Genomic DNA, 18,974 nt, shown 5'->3' on the forward strand with positions numbered 1-18,974 from the left:
GTCCCCTGCTGTGGACAATTAGGATCTGAGCCATTTTTGTGCAGTGGGGGAGAAAACCCAGTTTATTTCACTCATTGTACCGAGCTGGATAGGATACATGAGTCAGAAGAATGATTTACAACATATTGTGGCATGTTGGGCAACTTAACTGGGAGCAGAATTATGGCTGCAGTTTGAGGGCTGAAAATAATAACTGAAATACAGAAATGGTTTGGAACAGTAACGTGGTGAGTCCAAGGGAAAGCAGCCATAGAAAACTCAGCCCATGCAAAGTGAAGGAGGTGAACCCACAAAGTCCAGATATGCCTCTGCATTGGCAGAGGAGTTTCCATTGTTTTATTTATTTATCTATCAAATTTATATCCTGCCTTTTCTATCAAATGAGCCCAGAGGGGAAAACATTTATGTAATAATAAAATTATTAAAAAATAAAATAAGAACATATTTAGTATAATTAAAAACTGCTTAAAATGCCTCAAAACAATGAAACACAATGAAATGTAATAAAACTGGTAACCCAGGGTGCCTGAATAGGCTTGACAAAACATATCAGCAGGCAGCTAAAATAATACAATGATGGCGCCTGCCTAAGGTCAATAGGCAGGGAGTTCCAAAGATACACTTCTTGCATCAAAATGTGGATGTACATCCAAATGTGGCGCATCCAACTGAAGTGAAGGAGTACTGCAATCCAAATGGGTATTCTTATGTACATGTGCATTTGCATATGTGGCCATAGTTCTCATGGTGTGTGTGTGTGTGTGCGCACACACACACACACGCTCGTGTGTGTGTGTGTGTGTGTGTGTGTGTATTTTCACATGGATCTCCTTATGTGGATTTTTATTGTTCACTTCCATGCTCTTCCGCCTTTGGGGATTAATTTTTTTTTTTGTAATGATCATAGAATCATAGAATTGCAGAGTTGGAAGGGACCCTGAACACAATAAATAAACAGTTCGGCACTTATATAGAAAAAAGTCCACTTATCCCTTCCAAAGAATTTAACTGATTTTTCAAAATATTCCCCCTTCTTTGTCACCACAAATAGCACAATGTTATGTACATGTACCTGTATAGTTAAGCTGAAATGTTTCACATTGCGTCTTATGTTTCATTGATTTTTTTGCTTTGTGTGTTTGGTCATTCTAGTTTCAGTGTCTTTTAAAAATATATATATCAGTGGGGATTTGGGCATTAGTATATTATTATTATTATTATTATTATTATTATTTTATTTTAAAAATTATCATTTATTAAATTTGTATACTGTCCTTTATCCATAGATCTCAGGGCATAAAATAACCCAAAATATGTAAAAAAAAAAATGCAGGAGAAGAAGAAGAAAGCATTCTGCCTTATTACTGTAATTGTAGTTGTTATTGTATGTTCACCCAAGATCTAAGTTTTATGTATGTTATATTTATTGTACAGGTCAAGTTTTTATCTTTTTGTATGATTCTTATGTACAATTTATATCCACGTGTTTTTGTTTGGCTGCAATCTGTATTTGGTTGCCTTATTAATAAATTCAAAATGTAACGTTATATGTATAAGTGGAGCTGGCCTATTTTGCTGGTGTACAAAGCAGCGGCATGGTTCAAACTGCTTTGCTGTGGGATCATCGCCACGCTACCTCTGTGAGCAATATGGTCTGGGCACCTGAGCACAGCAGTATCCTTCCGCTTCACAACTTGCATGTAAGACAGGTCTCTGCTGAGAGGACCATGCCATGCTGATAGCAAAGTGGATACACGATGTTCCAGCAGCGATTCAATGAGATTTGAATGACATGTATGCCATGGTGGATGGGGAAAGAACTGTACTGCCCATGTAGGCCCATCAAGCAATGCACTTTCTTTTGATATGTGGTGCTATCTTGGCAGAAACTGGTTGCTGGAATCCACAGCAGATTTCTTTCTGTGGGGAACTGTGACTTCAACTCTGATGGGTACCAGCACCCCTGTTTGATACAGCATCGATAATAATAATAATGTGGGATGTGATCCATGAGAGGCAGTCAAGTACAGCATTCCTTGTAATGCTAGAGAAGACATGCGAGGGAATGTTTAGTCCAGCCAGCTGAAACTTTCTCTTCCTCCTGGCTGGAGCACCCTTCCTTTTGCATGTGATAGAAGGTGGCTGTGACCTAACCTGTCCAGGTAACAAAAGGACGAGTCACGCAGCACACCTTCCTCTTCCACGCGCAGTCCACCCAAGATGGTGGGCGTGAGCGGCCAGCAAAGCGGCTCCCTACGCCCCTGCCCAGTTCACCAGATTATGAGTCTACCGCTCTTAACCACTACACCACACTGGCTCTTGATATCTTGGGGGGGGGGGAATAGGAAGACCCTGCATTCTAGAGAGCCCCTTCACTTTTTCTGTACCCATGAGCAGGGCTGGCCCACTCATGAGGCAAGGTGAGGTGGTTGGCAGGAACTACAACAGCACCCAGTGTAGGTGAGAGGAGAGAGATATTCTGCTGGCCAGCAGGCAATCTGCTCACCTTCCTTGCCTCACCCTCCAGCCCGGGGAGCTTTCCCCAGACTATGATTTTGAGTACGGCAGAAGCAGCTGGGAAGAGAGGACTTCAGGGATATTTAAAAAAATAAATAAATTACAAGTTGTGTGTCCTTGTTTCTCAGTTTGATCCTTTTACATGTTTTTGTAGGTTCTGTGGAATTTTATGCCTTGTGATATGGTATTATTTTTTATTGATTATAGATTAGTAATTCTTTATCATAACTGATAAGTGTAAACTATTATTTGCTGATGTTTAATTTTACTGTTTACTATTAGATTTTAATGGGTTGTTGAATATTCCTTTATTTGATGTAAGTTGTTTATTTTAAAGTTATTGTGATCCAATTATATTGGATCAGATTGTTGCTACAGTATTAATGTTTGATATTCTATTATGTTTTTATATGTATTGGAAGCCACCCAGAGTGGCTGGGGCAAGCCAGCAGATGCACGGGGTATAATAATAATAATAATAATAATAATAATAATAATAATAATAATAATAATAATAATAATAATAGATCAATTATTATTCCCCTTGTTCCTGAAGGAGCGGGGAAGGAGGAACCATTTTGTGGTTTCTTTTAGGTGCCAAATGTCTTGGGCAGTCTAGCCCATGGGTATCAAATGCCTAACTTCCCATAACTCTGTTTTAAGAATCCTGCTTGTTTAAGTTACGGTAACCAAAACTGTCTTTACCTGATTTATTGGAATCTTGAGTTATTTATAGATAAAATGATTTACATGTTTGTGAGCTATCAGCTGAGAGTGGAGCATTACTGAAGAGTTTTCTTTGGGGATTGCACTTCCATTTAAGTTTATTTTCCTGTGTTTCTTTCCCCCGCCCCAGCCCCCCTACATGTTGTGATTTCCTAAAGGAAATGACTTACTCTTCTTTTTATCTCTTTCTTTCTCTTTGTGATAAAATGCACACTTTGGGGCTACATTTCTGATGTAGTTTATCAGTTGGCATCATTTGAGCTAAGTCCAGAGCTTGCTTGGAAAGCGGATAAGGAAATTCCACTTTTAAAAAAGAAGAAGAGGCAAGGTGGAGAGAGTTTGGAGCTGCTGTGGGACCCAAAGAGCGGGGGGGGGGGGGCAGAGCAGATTAAATGATTTCTTTTTGAACAATTGGCTGGACCAATACAATCTGGAAAACATTCAGACTTGTGCATTTTTCATCACAGTTAAAGGTCGGGAGAGCATGAAATGGAACATATTCACTTGTATGTTTAGGGTAACAGTTACCCGATAGGATTGGCTGCTCTGCCAAGATTCAGATGCACAAGAGAAACTGGATTCCACCACGCAGCTCTGGTTTAAGTTGGGAAATGCTGTTAAACCGGCCCACAACCCCAGAGGGAGGCTTCTTAATAACAATAGGTCAGACAGAGCAAGTAACTTGGCACTCTCTGAACCCTTTAAGAGCTTCCAGGTGAGGCTTGCTCAGCAATCAGACTAACCCAACATGACTCTGCCTCTCTATTTCCTCCAATAAACCATTCTTGCCTCGTCTTGCCTCCACCACGACAGAAATTTGGTCTTAAACGCAAGACAGATATGAATGTGACCAAGTGCTTGCTGATGTAAGCATTCCAATCCTTACATGCCTCGTCATATATAACTGTGCTTACCACATGGAATCAATGTGCCAGACTGGTGCACTAAGGCTGCACACATACAGCACTTTATTCCGTTTTCGCAAATATTTTTTCTACTGGATAATTTCCACATTTTATGCCATATTTCACACAACGAGGCACTTTCAGAAATCTAGTGGAATCTAGCCAAAGTTTAGCACTTATTTCCATGTTAATTGCATGCAGGAAAAGGCCAACTTGCAGCCCTGGTAAGCTGGAAAACCACAGGGTAGTGTGCCGTTGTACCATTATTTCCCACCGTTTTTGTGGGGGGTGAAAAGTGCCCAGGTACATAAAGGGTGGCATGGTGGTGACATATCTGCCAATGAGTGCTGTTACCATGCCCACTGGTGTGAATGAAATGCAATGCAGCATGGAATATTGATTTTAAAATCTGCAGTTCCATAATGCAACAGGTAAAAGGAGCATTAGAAAGCTCGACAGAAGTACTAGCATCAGAACCAGGAAAGCTAGTGCAACAATCCCCACATCTGTGAATGCACCCTAACTCTCCACAAAAAATGAACCAACTTCCTGGCAAGTGCATTGATATGTGATGGTTAACATGCAGAATGTTTACCTGAGAAAGCACACTGTCTGTGAATATAGAAATGGGACCAGGTACCTTCCTCATATATACGTAGGTTGCATATCATGCGATTTGTGATGGACCATTGCATGCAATCAAATTATGACATGATAAACTGGGTTTCTGTCTAACAGCTGCGAGTATGCTATTAAGGTGTGTGAATGTTCCTCCTGCTTGTTTGAAATGACTCCCCAGTTCAGCTAGTTTGTGAGATGAGAAGTTGCTAATGAATATGCAAGGGATGGGAACAGCAGCTGCTCGTGAAGTCATAATGTACAGAATATCTTTTTATATTTGTCCAATGTGCAATAATGTGCACCAGCACTGCTATTTACAAAAGCCAAATCTAAACAATTTATATGTACCTTATTGAAATTATGGAATATTACTACCGGTGTATATTTTGCCCATTTCCAAATGAAGATGAAAGCTTTGACTTCCAGGTTTCTGTGACATCATATCAAATTAGCCAATGACTAGGAGTCTTGGCTACCGGTAGATAATAGCCAAACTGTGTGTTAACTCAGGTTGTGCCTTCCTGGAAGATTTGTTTATGGGTGCATGCATAGTTTTTTTTCTGTCATAGAATGACAGAATCATAGAATTGAAGAGCTGGAAGGTAAAACCAAGCATCATGGAGTCAAACCCGCTGCAATGCAAGAATATTTCTACTTGGCAAAGCTGCGAACTATGTTTTAAAATTTGACACCAGATATATATTTCCAGGACAGGGCCTTAGCTCAGTGGTAGAGCTAAGGTCCTGGGTTCAGTTCCTGGCATCTCTAGATAGTTTGAGAGGGACCCCTATCTGAAACCCTGGGAGCCACTGGCAGTCATTGTAGAATGTAGACAGCACTCAGCTAGATAGGGCAACGGTCTGACTCTGTATAAGGCAACTTCCTGTATACCTATCCTAAGTAATATGCTCCTGTATATCTTTCTTTACAGCCCCCACTTGACATCTACATTGTGGGTAGGGGAGAGATCAAAACTATGTTTTTGATGTCATTAATTACTGTGGATTTCCCCCCTTGCTGTTCTTAAATATTGTACAGTACAAACCTATACATGTCCACCAAGTTCAGTGGAATTTACTTCCAGGTAAGTGTGTATAGGATTTCAGTCTGGCTGTAGACTTACACAGTGCTGAAATGTTATCCTGCATTTGTTTTTCTCATCAAAAGAGATTGCATTCTAAAATTATTAAAGGGGAGAGAAATTCCTGTGAAATTTTCATGGGTAGGATTTTTGTAACGCTTTTGATATTTCTAAGGTGGCGGAGGCTGTTTCCAAGTGTCCTTTATTTTGTTCTACTCATCATCTCAAAAGTGCTCTGTGCTCTGCAGCCTTCCTAGGTGCCTACACTTCAATTATAGCCTAGGAGAAGACCCATGAGTTAACTCCTTCTAACAGGGCATTTCCCCCCCCCCCATTTCAGGATATTTGGGCAGCCAGGGAGTCTGCAGAGAACTTGAGAAAACACACATAGTGCCCCCAAAGATCTCATGTCACATTAATTGAAATACTAAAGTGCTGTGGGAATGGGGCAGAAAAATGGAAACCTCTTTTGCAGGGTTAGAAAACTTTCATGAAATTGGAGAGCAGATCTCAGCACAGCACCAGTGTAGGCATGTAATGAAAATCTAGCTCTGTGGAATTCTCTGAGTCAGAATTTTTGTATTTCTCTTTCATGTTCTGCTAGGGTGTAATTTTTCACTTCTCTGTCATCAACAGCTTCAGATATATTTCTAAATGTTGCCTTACGTCTTTTAGTTTTTCCAGTTTTGCTGCCTCTCATTTATGAAGGATGCTGTTTTTATTGTACTAGTATTGTATGAGTGTTTATTATCATTATTGTACACTGCCCTGAAATCCATTGGCTGAAGGGTGACTTAGAAATATTTTAAGTAAATAAATGCACTTGAAGCAGAACTTTCCTATTTCTTTGTGCCGTCATATTATTGCATAGTTTGTATCCTTAAGTGGCAAAACTCTGTATTCATGTGAAATGAAAAGATCCATCACATGTGACACAAAAGTAAATAAGTAGTTAGGAAATAGGGATAAATGTGGTTCTTTTTCCTTTTCCTTTTTTGCAGTTCTTAAATGATGTAGTGTGATTCTCCTGGTGGATTGGTGATAAATGGATACGTGTATTTCAGGAGCTGGATTTCGTTATTATTTCTCTTTTTCCCACAGGATCATGATGGCTTTTTGCTGAATTTTTAAGATGGGCTTCCCCTTTGAAGAGCTTATCCAAATTGCCCCAAGGGCATGTGTGTCTGAAATATGCTTTAACATATGTTTGATCTCTCTAGTCATCAGAAACGTTTTCTAGATACAGTAGCAAAGAGATGGGTGTAGATTTGGAGGATAGCATCCATAGTAGGATCAGGCAGGCCTGAAATACTCACTCTCAGTAGGGATGGGGGACTCCAGATGGAGTCAAGCTCAATGAGCAGCTGCTTGTATAGGCTGATGTGGGTTCGTGTTTAAGCCACAGTTATATCCACAGATTCAGGATTGCCAACTTGAATAAAATATTGGTGGGCAGGTAAGACCTACTCCACATAATCAATCACATGATGCAGCACACACATACCACTTGAATGGCAATTCCCATTTACTTGGGGGGGGGGGGCTCAAATATTTTATTGAGGAGGGGTCGAAGGGACCTCATCCCCTAGGAGTTGGCTCCTATACACAGATTTGAAATGATACACTAAGGTAAGGTAAAGGACCCCTGGATGGTTAAGTCCAGTCAAAGGTGACTATGGGGTTGCGGCACTCATCTCGCTTTCACGCTGAGGGAGCCAGCATTTGTCCACAGACAGTTTTCCGGGTCATGTGGCAACCACTTCTGGTGCAACAGAATACTGTAACGAGTGCCAGAGCGCACAGAAATGCCGTTTATCTTCCCACCACAGTGGTACCTATTTATCTACTTACACTGGCATGCTTTCAAACTGCTAGGTTGGCAGGGGCTGGAACAGAGCAACGGGACCTCACCCCATCGTGGGGATTTGAACTGCCGACCTTCCGATTGGCAAGCCCAAGAGGCTCAGTGGTTTAGACCACAGTGCCACCACCTGTTTGATACACTACTATACCTAAAGATCTGTTTTATTCCAAAATGGTAGGTAACAGGTTGGCAGAATACCATTAACCCAATAATTGAGAACACCTGTATACGAAGTTGAGGAGATGCAGCTACATAGAAGGAATTTATGGAGAATAAAGGTTGTGCGGGATTGTTGGGAAGGACAGCATGGGTCATGCAGTGTACCTGTGAGTGCATCCTTGGGGAAGATGCTGAGCCAGTCACCCTGACTCCTCCCCTCACTTGAGCATTTGTGTTGAATTGCAAGTGGGGGAGAATACTGCTGTTGCCCCTATAATGCTTGCAGGCTTCCCATAGGAATCTGGTTGGCCACAAGGAGAACAGGAAGCTGGGCAGGATGGGCCATTCATCCTATCCAGCAGAGATCTTATGACTTCTGCTCTCTCTGCCTTACAAGGGACCTGTTTGCCTGATTCAGATCTGTTTCCAGAAATAATAAATGTTATCAGGAAAGCTGCAAATAAATTGGATCTCATGCTCCCCTTCCTCTGTTAGAGGAAGCTTCTTCTGTCTGAGGAAGAGAAGCTATGGATCCAGCCCACTGCTTCCTTTTGTCTGTTCCTCACAGTGTGGTTGGTTGCAACCCGTGGTTGACACAAACTGTGATCATCTATTTGTTACAGGATTTGTTCTCTGCCTTTTAAGGCATGCACCTTCAGTGTGGATTACAGCAGTTGGCAAAATCAATATAATGCAGACAACTTGCAAGGAAACAACAATAATAAAAGTTAAAAGCTTAAAAAAACAAAACAAAACTGCTCCGCTTTAGCTAAAAAAAGATCCAGAAGTCTTTAGAACTCCACAGGCTACATTTGGGACAGTTTAATGTTGCAAATCCTGTCAGAGGACACAGGGAACAGAAAGGAAAGGCTGATAGGAAGTTGAAAAGTTTTGTGTGGTTTTTTTTTTTATGTACAAGCAAAAATACACACCACTAAAACAGCTTAGAGATGAGATGAGCAAGAGACAATCCCAGCTTTCCTCCCTCACAAGGTTAGATTTCTCATCATGGTGAATGGGGTCCACAGAAATTCATTTTATTCCGAGCTGCTCAGAATCTGGCTCTATAACACACACACACACACACACACACACCTCAAATCCATTTGAGATACAGAGGAGCTCTGTACTGGACTTCTAGTGTTTTAAAAGTTCACCTTTGCCCCTATCATAAATGGATGGATTAGCTAGTGAGAGCAGATTAATGCTCTGTGTTGCCCATTTTGCACAGAAAGAACTGGCTGTCAATATTGGCTGTCAGAAGGGAAACTGCATTCTGGCACTGTTTTAATTAGTTATTATTGAATTGTTTTTTGTCTAGATATTTCTGGTAAGACTCATGTCTTTGAGTCTTCCCTTTCTCATTGCTGTACCTTCTAGAAAACATGGCTAAAATGAAATATTGGAGATCTAGGTTACCAGTGTGATTCTATGCATGTCTGCTCAGAAGGAGTCCAGTTTGGACTTGCTTCCAGGTAAATGGATATTATAGAATCATAGAATCATAAAGTTGGAAGGAACCACAAGAGTCATCTAGTCCAACCCCCCTGCAATGCAGGAATCTTTCGCCCAACGTGGGGCTGGAATCCACAACCCTGAGATTAAGTCTCATGCTCTACTGACTGAGCTATAGGATTGCAATCTTTCTACCTCCTCTTTGATTATAGGTATGTTTGGATCTTTTTGGGTGGTAGGAGGTTATGTTACAGAAAACATGGAATTTGTTTGAACTTGTTTCTTTGGCAGGCAAAAATAAACCTAAAATGGAAGCAAAATCCATCTCATTGAAACATTTGCATTTTTACTACTGAAGGTGTTTACCTGAAATATCATCTTGTTGCAGGCAACACTGCTTTCCTTTGATCTGACGCCACCAAAGGTATTTTACACAAAAGTCATTAAAAAACCCCGCACGCAATTATGACAATTTCTGGAAAGCTCATCAGTTAATACAAGGTGCCAATGCTTTTCATTTTAATGTGCTGTGGTGTAGAATTGAAATATAACGAAGTGTTGTTTGGCGTTGGCCTTTTTTCTTTTCTTTTAAAAAGAATTGTTAAGGGTTGGTTTCCCTCCCACCCTCTTTCCTGAATAGCAGCTGCAGATGTGTACGTAATGCAAAGAATGGTAGAAAAATGGAGTAGATTTTATATCTAGCTGGAAGACATATCATGCTGGCTGAGGAACCAATAGGACTCTGCATGCAACCGAGTTAAGGTTGGGGGTTCTCAAAGACCTAGAGAGCCATTATTTCAAATGCTTGCATAAATGTTTTATTTCTTTATCATTTAAATATGGTTTCATTTATCATTGCTTCATCAAATTATGCTTAATGTGGATCTTCCAAGGACTTCCTCTACTGCCTTGCTTGAAATGCCAGTGACTATACAGGTGTTTCATTTCGACAAAAACTTATTATCTGTCAGAAGGAAGACAGCAAAACAAATGTATAAGCAAACCCCTCTTGTTATAATACAGATCATGACAGAGAAGGTAGAGGGCCCATTGGTTTGAGATTAGCTTTGTAAACCAGTGCATTCTGTAATTAAATCATTTCCTGACTTCTGATACTCCTGTAGGTGGTTGTTTTTTTTTATGATGACGACAATAATAAAATCATAATTACATAATTGCACAACTTGCACCCCATAAGTTAGCATGAGACCTGACGTATAAGCACCTTTCACTCGCAATATTTTAACACTTCCCATTAAATGTATGTATGCATACAGATGGGCTGATCAGAATTTGTTTAGCCTTAAATACTCTGTGATTTCTCTGACCCTTTAAAAAAGTTACTGTCTTGTTTCAGACAATCATATCATTGCCAGTTGTATGAAGTGGAGTTTTCCAAATCAGGTCCTAAGCCATTTAAAGACAAGGGTTCACACAAGCACCCCTCAAAATAGAAATCTTTGTTATTTGTGTCTCAGAGTGTGTATTTACTCCTTCTTCTTTTAACTGCATTTGAAAGAAAGCTTTGGGTAACTTCGCCACATCTGAGATGCCACATAAAACCATGAAAGAAATTGCAGGTTTGATGTTGATTACTCTGCACAACATTTTAAAGTAACGTATTAGCATTCTTCTCTCAGCTGCAAAGCAATCTTTTCAGATCCCCATCTTACCGTTGGTAGACTGTTGGGCTTCCTCTCCCACCTCCATTGTGTCTTGGTAGTTAATCAAGTAGCGGCATGGTGGGGAGCAGTGGCAGACAGCGCCAATGCTTTGAGGTGTGCTCCTAGCAGAGCCAGGGAGCTGGGCTAGCCTCTGTTTGAATTTCCCACAGTGCTCATGAGGTAGCATCACTCCAGGAGATTGTGAGAAATTATAATGGTGGCCATACTTGGCTGCCAAACCAAGAAAAAAAATATGGGGAGAATATTTTATGAACATTTCTAGTCTATTTTACACTATGAATGGATCTAGCCAACACTTTCAGTTAAATTAACCCTGGCTACATACATCTCTCTCTGGCACTCATTTGTGAGGTAAGGACTGAACCATATTTTGCTGACTTGGTGCAATGCAGGTCTTTTTCATACCAGCCTTTGATCCTAGGAGGCCACGTTGCACCTCAGGTTCACTCAGGGACCTTTAGCACTGCTGAGGCATTGATTTTCTGTAATTATATAGAAGTGAGATTAAAAAGGAGGTTCTGCAATGCACTTACTATGTTATCTACTGCCTTCTCCATGGCCAAGGTGATCCTATATTGTCTACTTATAAGTAAGTCCTGTTCAGCAGATACACGTAGGTAGCCGTGTTGGTCTGCCATAGTCAAAACAAAATAAAATAAAAAATTCCTTCCAGTAGCAACTTAGAGACCAACTAAGTTTGTTCTTGGTATGAGCTTTCATGTGTATGCACACTTCTTCAGATACCAGTTTCAGTGTATCTGAAGAAGTGTGCATGCACACGAAAGCTCATACCAAGAACAAACTTAGTTGGTCTCTAAGGTGCTACTGGAAGGAATTTTTTATTTTATTTTATTTTATTTTGTTCTGTTCAGTAGAGGTTCACTCAATTGACTGAAAGTGTCCTGCATATTTTGTTGTTTCCTGTTGATTGTGAATGGGGGATCAACAATGAGCAGCCCCTTAAGTCAAAATAGCATTATTTCACCCAGTGCTATTTTTCTAGAAAAAGAAGTGCTGGAACTCACCATGAACGCCTCCCTTGTTCTCTTATAATGGCAATGGCATTGGCGCCCACCTGAGAGGTGCCAGAACTGAGTTCCAGCCGAAAAAAGCCCTGATTTCACCATAAGAAATTATTAAGGAAATAAATATACAAAGCAAGTAATGCCCTTCCTCCTTGTGGTCAGACATATATGCTGGGGCAAGTCAGAAACTATACTAATCCAGCTGCAATGATAAACAGGAACAATAAACCATGTCGAACCTGCAAACAAGAAACTTTAATGTAAAACGCACAGGAAAACCCTGAAAAGTCTCAGAAGTTATTTACCAGTACAAGGATATAAATTGACATGGTTTAGTGGGATTATAGATGATGTAGTTCCCTTGTTTAGTGGGATTATAGATGATGTAGTTCCCTTGTTTTAAGGGAAAAGATCATAGCATAATGATGAAACACTTGTTCCGCATGCAAAAGGTCCCAGGTTTATCCCTGGCATCTCAAAGCATAGTTGGCAAAGAGTCCTACCTGCAAATTTGGAGTTATTGTCAGAGTGCACTAGGTATGGCTAACCCAGGGCCTTCCAGATGTGGGTAGACAATGCTAGATGAACCAGCAGCCTGACATGGTGTGAGGTGGCTTCCTATATGTTATAAGCCCTAAAATGAACTTTCCCAGAAAGGATTCCTGGCAAGGGAAAAAGTGATTCCTCCAGCTTTGCTTCTGAATGTGGCACTAGAGACAGCAGGATCAACAGGCTTGGAAATCTGGCTTTATAGATGTGGCTTTATTGTTCTGATTTCCTATAGTGTCTCTTCAGTTCTATTGGCATTGACCTCGTGGTGGATATCTGTGTGAAATCTGATGTTTGAAAATGTTCAAGCACAGTTTTGGGCTGCCATATCCTGGCAACTCACTCCTTTTTCCAAGGGTGTGATAAATGAAGTAGGATGCAATCTTAAACACACTTGCTTGGGAGTAAGCCATGAGACTTGCTTCTAAGTGTACATGTTGGACTTGATGGACAAGGTTTGATTTTGTGTTTAGGGTTGTGGTTCCCCACTGAGCGCATGTGCTGCCATGATTTGTGAATGTACAACTCGATGTGTATCTCCACTGTCCTGATAAGAGGTGTGCAAGGATTATATGAAACCACCTTTTCCAACTGAACTTCTGCCTGTCCGCCTCTCTTTTTAACATGGGAAGATATGGAGTAGCCTGTTTTGTGCACCCTCCTCCAAGCAAATATTTAGCAATAAATTTACAAAACACAATGGAAGGCATTGCACTGTATCTCACTGCATGAGCAGACAAAACAGGGAGTGGGTTCTGTCAGCATAAATGTCTGCTCTTAAATGTCTCCTCTTAAATGCAAATTATAACTGCATTTATGTCCTGTGTGCATAGATGAAGGCCTTTTATACGCCTCTGATTCAATAGGTTTTGAAATATTTCCTTTTTAAGCCACCCTCTGGGTTCTCGAACGGTGCATTGATATACCTCAGACACCAGAGAATCGACTTTTTTCTTAGCTGGCTTTCACCTTCATTCCACATTGGTGGACAAAGCGAATGGAAACCGATCCCAATCAGGCTGTGGGCAAGGGCTATAGCTTGGTGGTAAAGCACAATCCCTGGCATCTCCAGATAGGACTGTCATTAAGCGCTGACAAATACTCCCTAATCCATAATCCACTCATTGTGGCATAAACAGCTATTGCCAATACACCTGGGTGCTCAGTTGGCACAGGTTCAGGCGGTTGCTTTTATACTTCAAGGCTATCGGTTTCCAGACCCTGGGCTCTTTCTGGTCAGCTCAATGTAGTTCCTTCTCAAGACCACCACTGAACAATTTCTAAATGTTTATTGTTTGACAAATGGAAACTGTGCTGGGCTTTCTGCCTGTGTTCAGGCCTGAAATAGTCCTATGCCTCCATACTAGCACAATAGTCCTAGTCAAGGAAATAAACAACCACCTGACATCTAGAAGACACCTGAAGGCAGTCCTGTTTAGGGATTTTTTTTAAAAAATGTTTAATGCTTTATTATGTTTTTATATATGTTGGAAGCTGCCCAGGGCGGGATGATGATGATAATAATAATAATAATAATAATAATAATAATAATAATAATAATAATAATAATAATTACTGTGTATATCTATTCAGAAGTTTGTTGCGATGAATTCACTAGAACTTACTCCCAAGTAAGCATGCTAAATGATTCAGAGAAATAATATCAGGGTGGGGCAATTTAATGACACTGTTTTTTCCTCAGATTACTTGATCAGTTTCACAGATGTTATTTTTGGATCACTGTTTCTTTGCAGTCCAAGAGGGAACCGTCAGGGCTTGAGCAAGTGATGCATGCATGTGCCAGGAAAAGGATTCTTATTAATTCACTATGCTACAACTGGGCCTGCCTCCGTAATCCTCTGCATCTAACCCACAATGCCTAGTGTGTGATGTGTGTGAAACGCATCACGCTGTATTTTCCTGTTCACTCAACTCGCATAAGCTCATAAGAAATGCAGTGTGTGTCTCGCAGCAAGCTCCATCAATTGCAGCAGGAGCTGATTTTTGGTTCAGACTTCATGGAAGCAGCATATTGTGGGATAATAGTATCGTGAGAATGTACCCTAAGAAGTATACTTAATGCTATTTAAATAGATGTGTAATGTTCAACATGAATAGGCAGGTTAATTGTATTTGAGTATTTAAGCCACAAAATAACCGCCACCCCCCCAACTATTCTGCTATGCAGAATATGTGGTGAAATTTCTACCATATGAGATAATTCAGCCTCGGCTGTACTTATAATTCCAAGTACTTTGGCAGCTTTTCAGCAAAATGTAACCATCAGAGACCCTGTTAGCGCTGTGTAGGTTTATTGTTTCCTGTGTACTCTACGGCAATCAAACAATTCCACAAATGTTCTTGAAAGGATTCATGCTCGAATGTTACTTCATTAAACATCTCCTTGGCAAGCATTCCATTTCCCACTTTGAATTGCTGCATTTAGTTTGGAAATGACCTTTCAGAGCAGGGAGGTTTGGTTAACTCTTTGATCTACTTGCAGTGTGACAAAAATAACAGAAAGCACCCACAGCAAGTGCTTTGTAGACTGGCTCACACCCAAGAATGGCACAAAAGGGAAATGAGTGCAGTCATTAAACAGATTAGATACTGTTTGATGCTTCTGAAATTCCCTTCATCCTCTTACTAATCTGAAAATCAATATTATATATTCACCATCCCAGAGATGTTTGGGGGTTTGTTTGTTTTTTGCTGATTTTTGTGCTATACTTTGCTTTGGCAGCCAGGTCTTATACTGAGGCACCCTATGGCTTTTGCGTCTTTGTCATACCCATACAAAACATCTTACATTAAGAAAAAGCATAAACAGTCTTATCAATCTAGGTGATTGAAAGGCCTTTAACAGCCTTATCCTATATGTCTATTGAGAAGTTATGGGTAGGTAGTAGCCGTGTAAGTCCTTTTGACTTTAACAGGACTTTCTCCTAGGTAAATGGGGTTAGGATTACAGCCTAAAATACTAGAAGAGGAATGGGCAGATCTAGTCTTGAGCCCATGACAAGATCATGGCCCATTCTGGCCTCCAGTGAATGTTAACTATTCCCATGTTGTAGTGGCGAAAATACTATGTATCCCAATTGGGACGTGCTACGGATGACAAATTTGATGCAGCATCACACATCCCATTAACTGAATCCATGTACATAGTACAGGATTAAACCCTGTGGAGGCCCCTAGCCAGTCAAAATGTGTGTGGGGGGGGAGCTCACAAAATATTTTTGATTCTACCAACCAATAATTTCAATAAACCAATTTTATTAAACAAAACGGACCATATTTATTCCGATCCATTGTCGCAGGGCCCCTAAAAGGTGTGCTGCCTTCTCTGCCTCTTTGGTAATCCAGCTTTGATTGGAGCAAGAAAATGCTGTCAGCCCACAACAAAATACCACGTGACAACATACCATCAAAGTGTCCCTATTTTCCAGGGTTGGTCCTAGAAATATAAAAGCCATCCTGGCTTCTGATTTGATCCCAGAATGTCCCTGTTTTCCCCACCAGCACTGTTCCTGCCAAACTCAGGGAGGAGGATGAGCCGACGCTCGTCCTGAGAACACCCTTGCCTCTCCGTGGCCACTGCTGCCAGCCTCCTCCCATGGGCAGCGGTGAACTGCATGCTGTCACAAATCCTCCTGGGGAGCCAGTGTGGTGTAGTGGTTAAGAGTGGTAGACTCATAATCTGGGGAACCGGGTTCGCGTCTCCGCTCCTCCACATGCAGCTGCTGGGTGACCTTGGGCTAGTCACACTTCTTTGAAGTCTGTCAGCCCCACTCACCTCACAGAGTGTTTGTTGTGGGGGAGGAAGGGAAAGGAGAATGTTAGCCGCTTTGAGACTCCTTCGGGTAGTGAAAAGCGGGATATCAAATCCAAACTCCTCCTCTTCTTCTCCAGTGGCTGAATGTGAACCAGTGTTTGCACATGTACATTGTTTTGTCCATGGGTTCGTTCTTCACCTAGCATATTAAACGTTTAGTGTAGTGCGAGCAATTATAACAATAAGATATACTTGCAGCATGGAGCCAAGCCTATTTTGCCAGGGCACTTTGATGCCTGCCTGCCTGCCTGCTGAAGAGCCCATTGGGGTCCGGAGGTGTTATAACTTTAGCCTTGGGCTAGCCCATGAGTGTCACACGCCCAGTGTGCCTGTTGTTGAAAATTGCCATGTTGTGGGGGGATGCGGAATGGGAACTATGGCTCTTATAAGTAGTTCATTTCCAGGAATGCTGTGCTATTCCTGAGTACATGTGCTCCACACGTGTGAAGCCCTTGTTGCTAAATGAAACCATTTTCTTTGTAACGGAGCTTGATAATTTATGACAATATATTTCTCTGTGGCAAAACACCACCCACAGTCTGAAGAACAAATTTGCTCATGCAAATAATAATAATAATTATTATTATTATTATTATTATTATTATTATTATTATTATTATTATTATTTATTTGTACCCTGCCCACTCTGGGCAGCTTCCAACAAATATTAAAATACATTAAAATATCACAGATTAAAAACTTCTCCAAACAGTGTGGCCCCCCATTAGTTTAAAGCAGTGTTTCCCAACCTTGGATCTTCAGCTGTTTTTTTGACTACAATTCCCATCATCTGTAGCTAGCAAGACCAGGGGTCAGGGATGATGGGAATTGTAGTTTGAAAACAGCTGGAGACCCAAGGTTGGGAAACCCTGGTTTAGAGGACCTGAATGCCAGCGGCTGGCTCTCTGCTCCTATAGCAAGTCAGACCATAAGCCATCCCTTGATTACCTATTGATTAATGTTATTATATTTCTATCCTATTTTTACTCTACCATATAACTCAATGAACTGAAAATAGGATTCCCAGCATGTGGCACCCTCAGGTCAGCTGGCAGGGCACTAGTACCCTTGGAGGAACTCCAGCTGTGCTGACACAACCCACAAGGCATCATTTTAGGGCCTGACTGAGTAGATGGCAACTACCTATGTTCCTAATTAGCAATCCCAATGGTCCAGTTTTTTAAAAATCAAATATACACTCACTAAGCTCATGTGTTTTATAAGCAAATGTTCTTTAATATAACTCTACATTTTCATTGGAATCTGTACAGTTACTGCTACAGTATGAAGTTTGTTTCAAAAAGAAAAGAAAAGAAAGGGCAACCACTTATGTAAAGCTGACAAATGATCTAATAAACAAATTATATGTGAAATTTGATTTATTTAATTTTAAAAAACTCAGCTCTTCTCTAATTTTTCAAATACAGCCTTAGATTTTAACAAAAAGATTACAGCACATAAAAACAAGGAGATGTTACAGAATGACTCCTAGAATAATAAAGCATAACAAAAATAGGAAGATCACTACAAACAGGAGGCAGAAAGAATATTTGGGATGAAGCACATTGCAATGGCATTTTCTAAAAAACGTTCTTAAATTAATAAAGCACCGCACAACAATATTAATTATTATGATCTTTCACTCCCTTATATGATACAAGATTATAACCCACATTTGTTCTACTCAGAATAGAGCCCATTGCAATTAATGGACTAATTGCAGCCTATTTGTTTCAATGGGCTTATTCTGAGCGAAACTTAGTTGGCCACAACCCGTAGTTGGTGAGCTGTTTCTCTCCCAAGCATGGCATACTATGGATGGTTGCAATCAATGGCTTTCTTTCTTCATTTTGTGATCTTCTTATATTGTCTTGTGTGTGAATCTGTTTTTTTCCCCTGACTGCATTTTTAACCCCATTTCAGAATAAAATACAGTCCATTGTTTTATTTTACTTTTTTTTTAAAAATGCTGCACAACAAAATTCAAAAAGTAGCTTTCTGGTTGGTTGACAATTTCCACGTGTTCCAGTCAGTTTTCTTTTTTTAAAAACAGAGATGCCAATATTGCAAATGACTCCTCTTGCTAAAATTTAATTTAATGTAAACATTGCTAATGAAACAAATTCCATCTCCTCGAAACATATTTGTTCATTCCCTCTAAGTTATTGCTTTGAGCAGTGGGATTGGCTGCAATGGGCGCAGAATAAGGCACATTTCTCAATCGCGCTCTCATCTGTGGATGCTCGTGCAATGGGCAAGCACTCCCCCCATGCCACCCCAAGTGTTTTGTTTGAATATGAAAATATGCTGAGATATCAGGCATCAGCATAGGGGGCGGCTGGGAGGCTGCATAATGAGGACAATTGTGCTTGCCTTCAGATGCTTATGTCGCTCGCTAACACGAATGCAGTCTTCTATTTTGATCCTCAGCACATTGACATAGGAGTCAAGCCCGGTTCTCATGTGATGCTGTCTTTATAAGATGATTTCCCCTCCTTTATTTTGAGCAGAGGGAGGGCTTTCTTTGAACACGATTACAGCTAGTATTTCAA

The sequence above is a fragment of the Lacerta agilis genome, chromosome 11, assembly GCF_009819535.1.
Source record: "Lacerta agilis isolate rLacAgi1 chromosome 11, rLacAgi1.pri, whole genome shotgun sequence".
Taxonomy (NCBI): domain Eukaryota; kingdom Metazoa; phylum Chordata; class Lepidosauria; order Squamata; family Lacertidae; genus Lacerta; species Lacerta agilis.